Raw genomic sequence first — 14,363 nt, forward strand, 5'->3', positions numbered from 1 at the left:
TTCATTAGCTGTAACAGCAAGAAACAAATGAAGAAAGAGCTAAATGTAGATTTTAACAATTAAAAAGTAGACATCAAAATCAATTGGATCTCATTTCATTTGATCCGATTGACGCACCGGTATGTGAATAAAAAAACAAAAAAACATTGGAATCTCTCAGTTTTAAATTAGAAATGTCACACATTTTGCACTGGATGCTTCTCAGTCCTACCATAACTGCTGATGTTACACCTCTGCATTTTTGGTGAAATGTGGCAGAGCGAGAGCAATGTTTGTCAAAACATGACACATCCCTAAAATCTGTCTTCTCATACAAATGTCTATAGCTTCAGAACGGTTTGACCTACAAAATAGTTTGCCCATTCTTTGGAAAGGGGAGACTCTCACAAACACAATGCTGTTCTCAGTTTTGCTCTACGACCCCCACAAGTGTCAAGGGACTCGTCTGAAGGTAACCTATGTCCCGGTAAAAGGACAGGTTTTTTAACCAAGGAAGAAATTAATGCATGTTGTGCGATGCTGAACCCACTAGTGCAGAGCACAATGGATTAGCATTCCATTACCTTAATCACTTGTCCACCTGGTCCTGCGCTCCAGTGGTAGCAGTCGCCCCTCCAACCAGTTGCCCAAGATCCGCCTGTCTCAAATTGTTAAAGGCTCTTCAAATGGGCTCGTCCGGGATTTGAACCCAGGACCTCTCGCACCCAAAGCGAGAATCATACCCCTAGACCAACGAGCCATTTATTTCAAGACATTGTTTTGCAGTCGCCAGCAATGACGGTGAGAATATGCATTGACAGGTCGATGTTGCCAGGCCACAGTGGATCACGTGAGTGTTGGTGGTATACTTGTGAGCATAGCTATCTTCCAAGCAGTTGACCAGGTTTCAGTTCAAATACTCTGTAATTCATCTCCTGAGTCTTTCAGATTCAATCTTCATTAGCTGTAACAGCAAGAAACAAATGAAGAAAGAGCTAAATGTAGATTTTAACAATTAAAAAGTAGACATCAAAATCAATTGGATCTCATTTCATTTGATCCGATTGACGCACCGGTATGTGAATAAAAAAACAAAAAAACATTGGAATCTCTCAGTTTTAAATTAGAAATGTCACACATTTTGCACTGGATGCTTCTCAGTCCTACCATAACTGCTGATGTTACACCTCTGCATTTTTGGTGAAATGTGGCAGAGCGAGAGCAATGTTTGTCAAAACATGACACATCCCTAAAATCTGTCTTCTCATACAAATGTCTATAGCTTCAGAACGGTTTGACCTACAAAATAGTTTGCCCATTCTTTGGAAAGGGGAGACTCTCACAAACACAATACTGTTCTCAGTTTTGCTCTACGACCCCCACAAGTGTCAAGGGACTTGTCTGAAGGTAACCTATGTCCCGGTAAAAGGACAGGTTTTTTAACCAAGGAAGAAATTAATACATGTTGTGCGATGCTGAACCCACTAGTGCAGAGCACAATGGATTAGCAGTCCATTGCCTTAATCACTTGTCCACCTGGTCCTGCGCTCCAGTGGTAGCAGTCGCCCCTCCAACCAGTTGCCCAAGATCCGCCTGTCTCAAATTGTTAAAGGCTCTTCAAATGGGCTCGTCCGGGATTTGAACCCGGGACCTCTCGCACCCAAAGCGAGAATCATACCCCTAGACCAACGAGCCATTTATTTCAAGACATTGTTTTGCAGTCGCCAGCAATGACGGTGAGAATATGCATTGACAGGTCGATGTTGCCAGGCCACAGTGGATCACGTGAGTGTTGGTGGTATACTTGTGAGCATAGCTATCTTCCAAGCAGTTGACCAGGTTTCAGTTCAAATACTCTGTAATTCATCTCCTGAGTCTTTCAGATTCAATCTTCATTAGCTGTAACAGCAAGAAACAAATGAAGAAAGAGCTAAATGTAGATTTTAACAATTAAAAAGTAGACATCAAAATCAATTGGATCTCATTTCATTTGATCCGATTGACGCACCGGTATGTGAATAAAAAAACAAAAAAACATTGGAATCTCTCAGTTTTAAATTAGAAATGTCACACATTTTGCACTGGATGCTTCTCAGTCCTACCATAACTGCTGATGTTACACCTCTGCATTTTTGGTGAAATGTGGCAGAGCGAGAGCAATGTTTGTCAAAACATGACACATCCCTAAAATCTGTCTTCTCATACAAATGTCTATAGCTTCAGAACGGTTTGACCTACAAAATAGTTTGCCCATTCTTTGGAAAGGGGAGACTCTCACAAACACAATGCTGTTCTCAGTTTTGCTCTACGACCCCCACAAGTGTCAAGGGACTCGTCTGAAGGTAACCTATGTCCCGGTAAAAGGACAGGTTTTTTAACCAAGGAAGAAATTAATACATGTTGTGCGATGCTGAACCCACTAGTGCAGAGCACAATGGATTAGCAGTCCATTGCCTTAATCACTTGTCCACCTGGTCCTGCGCTCCAGTGGTAGCAGTCGCCCCTCCAACCAGTTGCCCAAGATCCGCCTGTCTCAAATTGTTAAAGGCTCTTCAAATGGGCTCGTCCGGGATTTGAACCCGGGACCTCTCGCACCCAAAGCGAGAATCATACCCCTAGACCAACGAGCCATTTATTTCAAGACATTGTTTTGCAGTCGCCAGCAATGACGGTGAGAATATGCATTGACAGGTCGATGTTGCCAGGCCACAGTGGATCACGTGAGTGTTGGTGGTATACTTGTGAGCATAGCTATCTTCCAAGCAGTTGACCAGGTTTCAGTTCAAATACTCTGTAATTCATCTCCTGAGTCTTTCAGATTCAATCTTCATTAGCTGTAACAGCAAGAAACAAATGAAGAAAGAGCTAAATGTAGATTTTAACAATTAAAAAGTAGACATCAAAATCAATTGGATCTCATTTCATTTGATCCGATTGACGCACCGGTATGTGAATAAAAAAACAAAAAAACATTGGAATCTCTCAGTTTTAAATTAGAAATGTCACACATTTTGCACTGGATGCTTCTCAGTCCTACCATAACTGCTGATGTTACACCTCTGCATTTTTGGTGAAATGTGGCAGAGCGAGAGCAATGTTTGTCAAAACATGACACATCCCTAAAATCTGTCTTCTCATACAAATGTCTATAGCTTCAGAACGGTTTGACCTACAAAATAGTTTGCCCATTCTTTGGAAAGGGGAGACTCTCACAAACACAATGCTGTTCTCAGTTTTGCTCTACGACCCCCACAAGTGTCAAGGGACTCGTCTGAAGGTAACCTATGTCCCGGTAAAAGGACAGGTTTTTTAACCAAGGAAGAAATTAATGCATGTTGTGCGATGCTGAACCCACTAGTGCAGAGCACAATGGATTAGCATTCCATTACCTTAATCACTTGTCCACCTGGTCCTGCGCTCCAGTGGTAGCAGTCGCCCCTCCAACCAGTTGCCCAAGATCCGCCTGTCTCAAATTGTTAAAGGCTCTTCAAATGGGCTCGTCCGGGATTTGAACCCGGGACCTCTCGCACCCAAAGCGAGAATCATACCCCTAGACCAACGAGCCATTTATTTCAAGACATTGTTTTGCAGTCGCCAGCAATGACGGTGAGAATATGCATTGACAGGTCGATGTTGCCAGGCCACAGTGGATCACGTGAGTGTTGGTGGTATACTTGTGAGCATAGCTATCTTCCAAGCAGTTGACCAGGTTTCAGTTCAAATACTCTGTAATTCATCTCCTGAGTCTTTCAGATTCAATCTTCATTAGCTGTAACAGCAAGAAACAAATGAAGAAAGAGCTAAATGTAGATTTTAACAATTAAAAAGTAGACATCAAAATCAATTGGATCTCATTTCATTTGATCCGATTGACGCACCGGTATGTGAATAAAAAAACAAAAAAACATTGGAATCTCTCAGTTTTAAATTAGAAATGTCACACATTTTGCACTGGATGCTTCTCAGTCCTACCATAACTGCTGATGTTACACCTCTGCATTTTTGGTGAAATGTGGCAGAGCGAGAGCAATGTTTGTCAAAACATGACACATCCCTAAAATCTGTCTTCTCATACAAATGTCTATAGCTTCAGAACGGTTTGACCTACAAAATAGTTTGCCCATTCTTTGGAAAGGGGAGACTCTCACAAACACAATGCTGTTCTCAGTTTTGCTCTACGACCCCCACAAGTGTCAAGGGACTCGTCTGAAGGTAACCTATGTCCCGGTAAAAGGACAGGTTTTTTAACCAAGGAAGAAATTAATGCATGTTGTGCGATGCTGAACCCACTAGTGCAGAGCACAATGGATTAGCATTCCATTACCTTAATCACTTGTCCACCTGGTCCTGCGCTCCAGTGGTAGCAGTCGCCCCTCCAACCAGTTGCCCAAGATCCGCCTGTCTCAAATTGTTAAAGGCTCTTCAAATGGGCTCGTCCGGGATTTGAACCCGGGACCTCTCGCACCCAAAGCGAGAATCATACCCCTAGACCAACGAGCCATTTATTTCAAGACATTGTTTTGCAGTCGCCAGCAATGACGGTGAGAATATGCATTGACAGGTCGATGTTGCCAGGCCACAGTGGATCACGTGAGTGTTGGTGGTATACTTGTGAGCATAGCTATCTTCCAAGCAGTTGACCAGGTTTCAGTTCAAATACTCTGTAATTCATCTCCTGAGTCTTTCAGATTCAATCTTCATTAGCTGTAACAGCAAGAAACAAATGAAGAAAGAGCTAAATGTAGATTTTAACAATTAAAAAGTAGACATCAAAATCAATTGGATCTCATTTCATTTGATCCGATTGACGCACCGGTATGTGAATAAAAAAACAAAAAAACATTGGAATCTCTCAGTTTTAAATTAGAAATGTCACACATTTTGCACTGGATGCTTCTCAGTCCTACCATAACTGCTGATGTTACACCTCTGCATTTTTGGTGAAATGTGGCAGAGCGAGAGCAATGTTTGTCAAAACATGACACATCCCTAAAATCTGTCTTCTCATACAAATGTCTATAGCTTCAGAACGGTTTGACCTACAAAATAGTTTGCCCATTCTTTGGAAAGGGGAGACTCTCACAAACACAATACTGTTCTCAGTTTTGCTCTACGACCCCCACAAGTGTCAAGGGACTTGTCTGAAGGTAACCTATGTCCCGGTAAAAGGACAGGTTTTTTAACCAAGGAAGAAATTAATACATGTTGTGCGATGCTGAACCCACTAGTGCAGAGCACAATGGATTAGCAGTCCATTGCCTTAATCACTTGTCCACCTGGTCCTGCGCTCCAGTGGTAGCAGTCGCCCCTCCAACCAGTTGCCCAAGATCCGCCTGTCTCAAATTGTTAAAGGCTCTTCAAATGGGCTCGTCCGGGATTTGAACCCGGGACCTCTCGCACCCAAAGCGAGAATCATACCCCTAGACCAACGAGCCATTTATTTCAAGACATTGTTTTGCAGTCGCCAGCAATGACGGTGAGAATATGCATTGACAGGTCGATGTTGCCAGGCCACAGTGGATCACGTGAGTGTTGGTGGTATACTTGTGAGCATAGCTATCTTCCAAGCAGTTGACCAGGTTTCAGTTCAAATACTCTGTAATTCATCTCCTGAGTCTTTCAGATTCAATCTTCATTAGCTGTAACAGCAAGAAACAAATGAAGAAAGAGCTAAATGTAGATTTTAACAATTAAAAAGTAGACATCAAAATCAATTGGATCTCATTTCATTTGATCCGATTGACGCACCGGTATGTGAATAAAAAAACAAAAAAACATTGGAATCTCTCAGTTTTAAATTAGAAATGTCACACATTTTGCACTGGATGCTTCTCAGTCCTACCATAACTGCTGATGTTACACCTCTGCATTTTTGGTGAAATGTGGCAGAGCGAGAGCAATGTTTGTCAAAACATGACACATCCCTAAAATCTGTCTTCTCATACAAATGTCTATAGCTTCAGAACGGTTTGACCTACAAAATAGTTTGCCCATTCTTTGGAAAGGGGAGACTCTCACAAACACAATACTGTTCTCAGTTTTGCTCTACGACCCCCACAAGTGTCAAGGGACTTGTCTGAAGGTAACCTATGTCCCGGTAAAAGGACAGGTTTTTTAACCAAGGAAGAAATTAATACATGTTGTGCGATGCTGAACCCACTAGTGCAGAGCACAATGGATTAGCAGTCCATTGCCTTAATCACTTGTCCACCTGGTCCTGCGCTCCAGTGGTAGCAGTCGCCCCTCCAACCAGTTGCCCAAGATCCGCCTGTCTCAAATTGTTAAAGGCTCTTCAAATGGGCTCGTCCGGGATTTGAACCCGGGACCTCTCGCACCCAAAGCGAGAATCATACCCCTAGACCAACGAGCCATTTATTTCAAGACATTGTTTTGCAGTCGCCAGCAATGACGGTGAGAATATGCATTGACAGGTCGATGTTGCCAGGCCACAGTGGATCACGTGAGTGTTGGTGGTATACTTGTGAGCATAGCTATCTTCCAAGCAGTTGACCAGGTTTCAGTTCAAATACTCTGTAATTCATCTCCTGAGTCTTTCAGATTCAATCTTCATTAGCTGTAACAGCAAGAAACAAATGAAGAAAGAGCTAAATGTAGATTTTAACAATTAAAAAGTAGACATCAAAATCAATTGGATCTCATTTCATTTGATCCGATTGACGCACCGGTATGTGAATAAAAAAACAAAAAAACATTGGAATCTCTCAGTTTTAAATTAGAAATGTCACACATTTTGCACTGGATGCTTCTCAGTCCTACCATAACTGCTGATGTTACACCTCTGCATTTTTGGTGAAATGTGGCAGAGCGAGAGCAATGTTTGTCAAAACATGACACATCCCTAAAATCTGTCTTCTCATACAAATGTCTATAGCTTCAGAACGGTTTGACCTACAAAATAGTTTGCCCATTCTTTGGAAAGGGGAGACTCTCACAAACACAATGCTGTTCTCAGTTTTGCTCTACGACCCCCACAAGTGTCAAGGGACTCGTCTGAAGGTAACCTATGTCCCGGTAAAAGGACAGGTTTTTTAACCAAGGAAGAAATTAATACATGTTGTGCGATGCTGAACCCACTAGTGCAGAGCACAATGGATTAGCAGTCCATTGCCTTAATCACTTGTCCACCTGGTCCTGCGCTCCAGTGGTAGCAGTCGCCCCTCCAACCAGTTGCCCAAGATCCGCCTGTCTCAAATTGTTAAAGGCTCTTCAAATGGGCTCGTCCGGGATTTGAACCCGGGACCTCTCGCACCCAAAGCGAGAATCATACCCCTAGACCAACGAGCCATTTATTTCAAGACATTGTTTTGCAGTCGCCAGCAATGACGGTGAGAATATGCATTGACAGGTCGATGTTGCCAGGCCACAGTGGATCACGTGAGTGTTGGTGGTATACTTGTGAGCATAGCTATCTTCCAAGCAGTTGACCAGGTTTCAGTTCAAATACTCTGTAATTCATCTCCTGAGTCTTTCAGATTCAATCTTCATTAGCTGTAACAGCAAGAAACAAATGAAGAAAGAGCTAAATGTAGATTTTAACAATTAAAAAGTAGACATCAAAATCAATTGGATCTCATTTCATTTGATCCGATTGACGCACCGGTATGTGAATAAAAAAACAAAAAAACATTGGAATCTCTCAGTTTTAAATTAGAAATGTCACACATTTTGCACTGGATGCTTCTCAGTCCTACCATAACTGCTGATGTTACACCTCTGCATTTTTGGTGAAATGTGGCAGAGCGAGAGCAATGTTTGTCAAAACATGACACATCCCTAAAATCTGTCTTCTCATACAAATGTCTATAGCTTCAGAACGGTTTGACCTACAAAATAGTTTGCCCATTCTTTGGAAAGGGGAGACTCTCACAAACACAATGCTGTTCTCAGTTTTGCTCTACGACCCCCACAAGTGTCAAGGGACTCGTCTGAAGGTAACCTATGTCCCGGTAAAAGGACAGGTTTTTTAACCAAGGAAGAAATTAATGCATGTTGTGCGATGCTGAACCCACTAGTGCAGAGCACAATGGATTAGCATTCCATTACCTTAATCACTTGTCCACCTGGTCCTGCGCTCCAGTGGTAGCAGTCGCCCCTCCAACCAGTTGCCCAAGATCCGCCTGTCTCAAATTGTTAAAGGCTCTTCAAATGGGCTCGTCCGGGATTTGAACCCGGGACCTCTCGCACCCAAAGCGAGAATCATACCCCTAGACCAACGAGCCATTTATTTCAAGACATTGTTTTGCAGTCGCCAGCAATGACGGTGAGAATATGCATTGACAGGTCGATGTTGCCAGGCCACAGTGGATCACGTGAGTGTTGGTGGTATACTTGTGAGCATAGCTATCTTCCAAGCAGTTGACCAGGTTTCAGTTCAAATACTCTGTAATTCATCTCCTGAGTCTTTCAGATTCAATCTTCATTAGCTGTAACAGCAAGAAACAAATGAAGAAAGAGCTAAATGTAGATTTTAACAATTAAAAAGTAGACATCAAAATCAATTGGATCTCATTTCATTTGATCCGATTGACGCACCGGTATGTGAATAAAAAAACAAAAAAACATTGGAATCTCTCAGTTTTAAATTAGAAATGTCACACATTTTGCACTGGATGCTTCTCAGTCCTACCATAACTGCTGATGTTACACCTCTGCATTTTTGGTGAAATGTGGCAGAGCGAGAGCAATGTTTGTCAAAACATGACACATCCCTAAAATCTGTCTTCTCATACAAATGTCTATAGCTTCAGAACGGTTTGACCTACAAAATAGTTTGCCCATTCTTTGGAAAGGGGAGACTCTCACAAACACAATACTGTTCTCAGTTTTGCTCTACGACCCCCACAAGTGTCAAGGGACTTGTCTGAAGGTAACCTATGTCCCGGTAAAAGGACAGGTTTTTTAACCAAGGAAGAAATTAATACATGTTGTGCGATGCTGAACCCACTAGTGCAGAGCACAATGGATTAGCAGTCCATTGCCTTAATCACTTGTCCACCTGGTCCTGCGCTCCAGTGGTAGCAGTCGCCCCTCCAACCAGTTGCCCAAGATCCGCCTGTCTCAAATTGTTAAAGGCTCTTCAAATGGGCTCGTCCGGGATTTGAACCCGGGACCTCTCGCACCCAAAGCGAGAATCATACCCCTAGACCAACGAGCCATTTATTTCAAGACATTGTTTTGCAGTCGCCAGCAATGACGGTGAGAATATGCATTGACAGGTCGATGTTGCCAGGCCACAGTGGATCACGTGAGTGTTGGTGGTATACTTGTGAGCATAGCTATCTTCCAAGCAGTTGACCAGGTTTCAGTTCAAATACTCTGTAATTCATCTCCTGAGTCTTTCAGATTCAATCTTCATTAGCTGTAACAGCAAGAAACAAATGAAGAAAGAGCTAAATGTAGATTTTAACAATTAAAAAGTAGACATCAAAATCAATTGGATCTCATTTCATTTGATCCGATTGACGCACCGGTATGTGAATAAAAAAACAAAAAAACATTGGAATCTCTCAGTTTTAAATTAGAAATGTCACACATTTTGCACTGGATGCTTCTCAGTCCTACCATAACTGCTGATGTTACACCTCTGCATTTTTGGTGAAATGTGGCAGAGCGAGAGCAATGTTTGTCAAAACATGACACATCCCTAAAATCTGTCTTCTCATACAAATGTCTATAGCTTCAGAACGGTTTGACCTACAAAATAGTTTGCCCATTCTTTGGAAAGGGGAGACTCTCACAAACACAATACTGTTCTCAGTTTTGCTCTACGACCCCCACAAGTGTCAAGGGACTTGTCTGAAGGTAACCTATGTCCCGGTAAAAGGACAGGTTTTTTAACCAAGGAAGAAATTAATGCATGTTGTGCGATGCTGAACCCACTAGTGCAGAGCACAATGGATTAGCATTCCATTACCTTAATCACTTGTCCACCTGGTCCTGCGCTCCAGTGGTAGCAGTCGCCCCTCCAACCAGTTGCCCAAGATCCGCCTGTCTCAAATTGTTAAAGGCTCTTCAAATGGGCTCGTCCGGGATTTGAACCCGGGACCTCTCGCACCCAAAGCGAGAATCATACCCCTAGACCAACGAGCCATTTATTTCAAGACATTGTTTTGCAGTCGCCAGCAATGACGGTGAGAATATGCATTGACAGGTCGATGTTGCCAGGCCACAGTGGATCACGTGAGTGTTGGTGGTATACTTGTGAGCATAGCTATCTTCCAAGCAGTTGACCAGGTTTCAGTTCAAATACTCTGTAATTCATCTCCTGAGTCTTTCAGATTCAATCTTCATTAGCTGTAACAGCAAGAAACAAATGAAGAAAGAGCTAAATGTAGATTTTAACAATTAAAAAGTAGACATCAAAATCAATTGGATCTCATTTCATTTGATCCGATTGACGCACCGGTATGTGAATAAAAAAACAAAAAAACATTGGAATCTCTCAGTTTTAAATTAGAAATGTCACACATTTTGCACTGGATGCTTCTCAGTCCTACCATAACTGCTGATGTTACACCTCTGCATTTTTGGTGAAATGTGGCAGAGCGAGAGCAATGTTTGTCAAAACATGACACATCCCTAAAATCTGTCTTCTCATACAAATGTCTATAGCTTCAGAACGGTTTGACCTACAAAATAGTTTGCCCATTCTTTGGAAAGGGGAGACTCTCACAAACACAATACTGTTCTCAGTTTTGCTCTACGACCCCCACAAGTGTCAAGGGACTTGTCTGAAGGTAACCTATGTCCCGGTAAAAGGACAGGTTTTTTAACCAAGGAAGAAATTAATACATGTTGTGCGATGCTGAACCCACTAGTGCAGAGCACAATGGATTAGCAGTCCATTGCCTTAATCACTTGTCCACCTGGTCCTGCGCTCCAGTGGTAGCAGTCGCCCCTCCAACCAGTTGCCCAAGATCCGCCTGTCTCAAATTGTTAAAGGCTCTTCAAATGGGCTCGTCCAGGATTTGAACCCGGGACCTCTCGCACCCAAAGCGAGAATCATACCCCTAGACCAACGAGCCATTTATTTCAAGACATTGTTTTGCAGTCGCCAGCAATGACGGTGAGAATATGCATTGACAGGTCGATGTTGCCAGGCCACAGTGGATCACGTGAGTGTTGGTGGTATACTTGTGAGCATAGCTATCTTCCAAGCAGTTGACCAGGTTTCAGTTCAAATACTCTGTAATTCATCTCCTGAGTCTTTCAGATTCAATCTTCATTAGCTGTAACAGCAAGAAACAAATGAAGAAAGAGCTAAATGTAGATTTTAACAATTAAAAAGTAGACATCAAAATCAATTGGATCTCATTTCATTTGATCCGATTGACGCACCGGTATGTGAATAAAAAAACAAAAAAACATTGGAATCTCTCAGTTTTAAATTAGAAATGTCACACATTTTGCACTGGATGCTTCTCAGTCCTACCATAACTGCTGATGTTACACCTCTGCATTTTTGGTGAAATGTGGCAGAGCGAGAGCAATGTTTGTCAAAACATGACACATCCCTAAAATCTGTATTCTCATACAAATGTCTATAGCTTCAGAACGGTTTGACCTACAAAATAGTTTGCCCATTCTTTGGAAAGGGGAGACTCTCACAAACACAATACTGTTCTCAGTTTTGCTCTACGACCCCCACAAGTGTCAAGGGACTTGTCTGAAGGTAACCTATGTCCCGGTAAAAGGACAGGTTTTTTAACCAAGGAAGAAATTAATGCATGTTGTGCGATGCTGAACCCACTAGTGCAGAGCACAATGGATTAGCATTCCATTACCTTAATCACTTGTCCACCTGGTCCTGCGCTCCAGTGGTAGCAGTCGCCCCTCCAACCAGTTGCCCAAGATCCGCCTGTCTCAAATTGTTGAAGGCTCTTCAAATGGGCTCGTCCGGGATTTGAACCCGGGACCTCTCGCACCCAAAGCGAGAATCATACCCCTAGACCAACGAGCCATTTATTTCAAGACATTGTTTTGCAGTCGCCAGCAATGACGGTGAGAATATGCATTGACAGGTCGATGTTGCCAGGCCACAGTGGATCACGTGAGTGTTGGTGGTATACTTGTGAGCATAGCTATCTTCCAAGCAGTTGACCAGGTTTCAGTTCAAATACTCTGTAATTCATCTCCTGAGTCTTTCAGATTCAATCTTCATTAGCTGTAACAGCAAGAAACAAATGAAGAAAGAGCTAAATGTAGATTTTAACAATTAAAAAGTAGACATCAAAATCAATTGGATCTCATTTCATTTGATCCGATTGACGCACCGGTATGTGAATAAAAAAACAAAAAAACATTGGAATCTCTCAGTTTTAAATTAGAAATGTCACACATTTTGCACTGGATGCTTCTCAGTCCTACCATAACTGCTGATGTTACACCTCTGCATTTTTGGTGAAATGTGGCAGAGCGAGAGCAATGTTTGTCAAAACATGACACATCCCTAAAATCTGTCTTCTCATACAAATGTCTATAGCTTCAGAACGGTTTGACCTACAAAATAGTTTGCCCATTCTTTGGAAAGGGGAGACTCTCACAAACACAATACTGTTCTCAGTTTTGCTCTACGACCCCCACAAGTGTCAAGGGACTTGTCTGAAGGTAACCTATGTCCCGGTAAAAGGACAGGTTTTTTAACCAAGGAAGAAATTAATACATGTTGTGCGATGCTGAACCCACTAGTGCAGAGCACAATGGATTAGCAGTCCATTGCCTTAATCACTTGTCCACCTGGTCCTGCGCTCCAGTGGTAGCAGTCGCCCCTCCAACCAGTTGCCCAAGATCCGCCTGTCTCAAATTGTTAAAGGCTCTTCAAATGGGCTCGTCCAGGATTTGAACCCGGGACCTCTCGCACCCAAAGCGAGAATCATACCCCTAGACCAACGAGCCATTTATTTCAAGACATTGTTTTGCAGTCGCCAGCAATGACGGTGAGAATATGCATTGACAGGTCGATGTTGCCAGGCCACAGTGGATCACGTGAGTGTTGGTGGTATACTTGTGAGCATAGCTATCTTCCAAGCAGTTGACCAGGTTTCAGTTCAAATACTCTGTAATTCATCTCCTGAGTCTTTCAGATTCAATCTTCATTAGCTGTAACAGCAAGAAACAAATGAAGAAAGAGCTAAATGTAGATTTTAACAATTAAAAAGTAGACATCAAAATCAATTGGATCTCATTTCATTTGATCCGATTGACGCACCGGTATGTGAATAAAAAAACAAAAAAACATTGGAATCTCTCAGTTTTAAATTAGAAATGTCACACATTTTGCACTGGATGCTTCTCAGTCCTACCATAACTGCTGATGTTACACCTCTGCATTTTTGGTGAAATGTGGCAGAGCGAGAGCAATGTTTGTCAAAACATGACACATCCCTAAAATCTGTATTCTCATACAAATGTCTATAGCTTCAGAACGGTTTGACCTACAAAATAGTTTGCCCATTCTTTGGAAAGGGGAGACTCTCACAAACACAATGCTGTTCTCAGTTTTGCTCTACGACCCCCACAAGTGTCAAGGGACTCGTCTGAAGGTAACCTATGTCCCGGTAAAAGGACAGGTTTTTTAACCAAGGAAGAAATTAATGCATGTTGTGCGATGCTGAACCCACTAGTGCAGAGCACAATGGATTAGCATTCCATTACCTTAATCACTTGTCCACCTGGTCCTGCGCTCCAGTGGTAGCAGTCGCCCCTCCAACCAGTTGCCCAAGATCCGCCTGTCTCACATTGTTAAAGGCTCTTCAAAAGGGCTCGTCCGGGATTTGAACCCAGGACCTATCGCACCCAAAGCGAGAATCATACCCCTAGACCAACGAGCCATTTATTTCAAGACATTGTTTTGCAGTCGCCAGCAATGACGGTGAGAATATGCATTGACAGGTCGATGTTGCCAGGCCACAGTGGATCACGTGAGTGTTGGTGGTATACTTGTGAGCATAGCTATCTTCCAAGCAGTTGACCAGGTTTCAGTTCAAATACTCTGTAATTCATCTCCTGAGTCTTTCAGATTCAATCTTCATTAGCTGTAACAGCAAGAAACAAATGAAGAAAGAGCTAAATGTAGATTTTAACAATTAAAAAGTAGACATCAAAATCAATTGGATCTCATTTCATTTGATCCGATTGACGCACCGGTATGTGAATAAAAAACTAAAAAACATTGGAATCTCTCAGTTTTAAATTAGAAATGTCACACATTTTGCACTGGATGCTTCTCAGTCCTACCATAACTGCTGATGTTACACCTCTGCATTTTTGGTGAAATGTGGCAGAGCGAGAGCAATGTTTGTCAAAACATGACACATCCCTAAAATCTGTCTTCTCATACAAATGTCTATAGCTTCAGAACGGTT

The 14,363-nt window shown here is 42.4% G+C and overlaps 15 non-coding genes across 15 annotated transcripts; all 15 read right to left on the bottom strand.

Moving 5' to 3' along the window:
• Window positions 1-667: 667 nt before the first annotated feature.
• trnap-ugg lies at window positions 668-739 on the bottom strand. The gene has a single exon. It is a non-coding gene; the product is annotated as a tRNA-Pro (tRNA).
• An 863-nt stretch (window positions 740-1,602) lies between these two features.
• trnap-ugg lies at window positions 1,603-1,674 on the bottom strand. Its single transcript has one exon. It is a non-coding gene; the product is annotated as a tRNA-Pro (tRNA).
• An 863-nt stretch (window positions 1,675-2,537) lies between these two features.
• trnap-ugg lies at window positions 2,538-2,609 on the bottom strand. The gene has a single exon. It is a non-coding gene; the product is annotated as a tRNA-Pro (tRNA).
• An 863-nt stretch (window positions 2,610-3,472) lies between these two features.
• trnap-ugg lies at window positions 3,473-3,544 on the bottom strand. Its single transcript has one exon. It is a non-coding gene; the product is annotated as a tRNA-Pro (tRNA).
• Window positions 3,545-4,407: 863 nt separating this feature from the next.
• trnap-ugg lies at window positions 4,408-4,479 on the bottom strand. Its single transcript has one exon. It is a non-coding gene; the product is annotated as a tRNA-Pro (tRNA).
• An 863-nt stretch (window positions 4,480-5,342) lies between these two features.
• trnap-ugg lies at window positions 5,343-5,414 on the bottom strand. The gene has a single exon. It is a non-coding gene; the product is annotated as a tRNA-Pro (tRNA).
• Window positions 5,415-6,277: 863 nt separating this feature from the next.
• On the bottom strand, window positions 6,278-6,349 carry trnap-ugg. Its single transcript has one exon. It is a non-coding gene; the product is annotated as a tRNA-Pro (tRNA).
• An 863-nt stretch (window positions 6,350-7,212) lies between these two features.
• trnap-ugg lies at window positions 7,213-7,284 on the bottom strand. The gene has a single exon. It is a non-coding gene; the product is annotated as a tRNA-Pro (tRNA).
• Window positions 7,285-8,147: 863 nt separating this feature from the next.
• trnap-ugg lies at window positions 8,148-8,219 on the bottom strand. The gene has a single exon. It is a non-coding gene; the product is annotated as a tRNA-Pro (tRNA).
• Window positions 8,220-9,082: 863 nt separating this feature from the next.
• trnap-ugg lies at window positions 9,083-9,154 on the bottom strand. Its single transcript has one exon. It is a non-coding gene; the product is annotated as a tRNA-Pro (tRNA).
• Window positions 9,155-10,017: 863 nt separating this feature from the next.
• On the bottom strand, window positions 10,018-10,089 carry trnap-ugg. The gene has a single exon. It is a non-coding gene; the product is annotated as a tRNA-Pro (tRNA).
• Window positions 10,090-10,952: 863 nt separating this feature from the next.
• On the bottom strand, window positions 10,953-11,024 carry trnap-ugg. Its single transcript has one exon. It is a non-coding gene; the product is annotated as a tRNA-Pro (tRNA).
• Window positions 11,025-11,887: 863 nt separating this feature from the next.
• Window positions 11,888-11,959, bottom strand: trnap-ugg. The gene has a single exon. It is a non-coding gene; the product is annotated as a tRNA-Pro (tRNA).
• An 863-nt stretch (window positions 11,960-12,822) lies between these two features.
• Window positions 12,823-12,894, bottom strand: trnap-ugg. The gene has a single exon. It is a non-coding gene; the product is annotated as a tRNA-Pro (tRNA).
• An 863-nt stretch (window positions 12,895-13,757) lies between these two features.
• Window positions 13,758-13,829, bottom strand: trnap-ugg. Its single transcript has one exon. It is a non-coding gene; the product is annotated as a tRNA-Pro (tRNA).
• Between the last annotated feature and the right edge of the window lie 534 nt (window positions 13,830-14,363).

This window comes from Oncorhynchus mykiss, unplaced genomic scaffold (genome assembly GCF_013265735.2).
Source record: "Oncorhynchus mykiss isolate Arlee unplaced genomic scaffold, USDA_OmykA_1.1 un_scaffold_356, whole genome shotgun sequence".
In the NCBI taxonomy this organism is placed as follows: domain Eukaryota; kingdom Metazoa; phylum Chordata; class Actinopteri; order Salmoniformes; family Salmonidae; genus Oncorhynchus; species Oncorhynchus mykiss.